Raw genomic sequence first — 2685 nt, 5'->3', positions numbered from 1 at the left:
AATATCATAAAGAAAAGGGTAGCACCCTTCTTTTGTCTCTGCTCCAGTGGGGCATGCAATGAGGAACTGGAGAATGCAGCAGCTTGGAGTCTAGGCTCCATGACCTAGGATTTAGGGAAGGCACAACAGAACATTCTCTTTTCTGAATATTGTGCTGTCGTTACTGGAGTAGCAGGAGCCATGGTTTTGCATCCTCAAGAAAAAGAAATGATTCTAGCTCCCTCTGTCTACATTTGAGGAATAAAATAGGTGCCTGGGAGGAGAAACTAGAATGTAAAGCAGTCTCTTTAGCTATTGTTCAAGCAAGAGAGGGCAGACATCCCAACTACACCTCTTAACCTGCAAAAGGCAACAGTCGAGACCTTGATGAAAGAGGTTATGGCTTTCCGTCTAGAGGCTTTCTTAGTTTTACCTTTTCCTTTAAAGAGCACTAACTACCTTGAAAGTTTTATTGGCTTGCTTTGTGAAAACTCTGTATCATGTTACAGTGCCCAGTGAAATTCTCTGCACATTGGGCACTCAATATACACTGCTGAATGAATGAATGGAAGGATGGAAAGATGGGTGATGGTAGAAAGGGTGGAGGACGGTCTCTTTTAATAATAATGTTGGTACTTGATAAGCGCTTACTATGTGCAGAGCACTGTTCTAAGTACTGGGGTAGATACAAGGTAATCAGGTAGTCCCACATGAGGCTCAGTCTTAATCCCCATTTTACAGATGAGGTAACTGAGGCCCAGAGAAGTGAAGTGACTTGCCCACAGTCACCCAGCTGACAAGTGGCAGAGCGGGGATTCGAACCCATGACCTCTGACTCCCCAGCCCGGGCTCTTTCCATTGAGCCACGCTGCTTCTCTATCCCTTTGAGAAACAAACATGTAGCTTAGTTGTTACTGAAGCGCCTATTTGATTCATAGTACTTGAAACTGCTTTTTCTCTTCTTCCGTTCATTCGGTTGTATTTATTGAGCGCTTACGCGTGTGCTGAGCACCGCACTACGTGCTTGGGAGAGTACAGCGTAACAATAAGCAGACACATTCCCTTCCATTCCTTCAGATTATTAGAAATGATGCTTATTTTTTTTTATTAGATCACTGGTCACCCGTCCCAACATATTTATGCCAACAAACAAAGCCAAAATAGTAAAGAAGCTGCACCAGCTCCTTCTGGGTTGAGGAACACTCCCAAGCTGGAAGGTTTAGCCCATGATTTGGGGACACATTACTCCACGAAGGCGGCTGCCCATTTTGAAGCCTAGTGACAGGACGAAGATCTATTTTCAAATCCCTCCAAGGAACGGGAGCTCCTGAGAGTAGGAGGAGCAGCAGAGAAGTGTCACAGGCAAGATATTGCTTATGATTTTTTAATCCCTGTTGCTCTAAGGGGCAGCCTGCTTTTTCAGCCTCATTCACTTGCCCGGGCACACCCGTGGTCCGGGGGGGAAGCTAAGGACCCCAGGGTAGGGAGAGACAGGTCTTGGCTCATTCGATCTTTCATTCAATAGTATTTATTGAGTGTTTACTATGTGCAGAGCACTGTACTAAGAGCTTGGAATGGACAATTTGGCAACAGATAGAGACCGTCCTTGCCCATTGACGGGCTTACCGTCTAATCGGGGGAGACAGACGGACAAAAACAAGACAATATAATCACGATAAATAGAATCATGGAGATATACAACTCATTAACAAAATAAATAGGGAGATAAATAACATATACAAATATGCACAGTGCTGACGGGAAGGGGGAAGAGCAGAGGGTGGGAGCATGTGAGAGACTTGGGGTCCAAATCAGAGCCCAAGCCTTTCACCCCAGATTTATTGTGGCTTAGTGGAAAGAGCCCGGGCTTGGGAGTCAGAGGTCATGGGTTCTAATCCTGACGCTGCCACTTGTCTGCTATGTGACCTTGGGCAAGTCACTTCACCTCTCTGGGACTCAGTGACCTCATCTGTAAAATGGGGATGAACTGTGAGCCTCACAGGGGACAACCTGATGACCCTGTCTCTCCCCCAGCGCTTATAATAATAATAATAATAATAATGTTGGCATTTGTTAAGCGCTTACTATGTGCAGAGCACTGTTCTAAGCCCTGGGGGAGATACAGGGTAATCAGGTTGTCCCATGTGAGGCTCAGAGTCTTAATCCCCATTTTACACATGAGGTAACTGAGGCACAGAGAAGTTAAGTGACTTGCCCACAGTCACACAGCTAAGTGGCAGAGCCGGGATTCGAACCCATGACCTCTGACTCCCCAGCCCGGGCTCTTTCCACTGAGCCTGGCTGCTTCTCTGCACATTGCACATTCTCTGCACAGAATAGTGTTCTGCACACAGTAAACGCTCAACTCGGCCCCTTGTCAGCTGTGTGACCGTGGGCAAGTCACTTAACCTCTCTGTGCCTCAGTTACCTCCTCTGTAAAATGGGGATTAAGACTGTGAGCCCCACGTGGGACAACCTGATTCGCTTGTGTCTACTCCAGGGCTTAGAGCAGTGCTCTGCACATAGTAAGCGCTTAACAAATACCAACACTATTACTACCCTTATTATTATTTAGGCGCATCAGCAGCTGGCAGGCCCAGCGATCCGTTGCTCCGCTTTCGATGCTTTACGCCTGGAACGGTCCCTGAGAGGGCGACGAGGCATCCGTGCGCTCCGCGCTCGACGGGCTGGGGCTGACGGGCGCGC

The sequence above is a fragment of the Ornithorhynchus anatinus genome, chromosome 9 (assembly GCF_004115215.2).
Source record: "Ornithorhynchus anatinus isolate Pmale09 chromosome 9, mOrnAna1.pri.v4, whole genome shotgun sequence".
Taxonomy (NCBI): Eukaryota; Metazoa; Chordata; class Mammalia; order Monotremata; family Ornithorhynchidae; genus Ornithorhynchus; species Ornithorhynchus anatinus.
Note: the sequence above shows the minus strand (reverse complement) of the source record.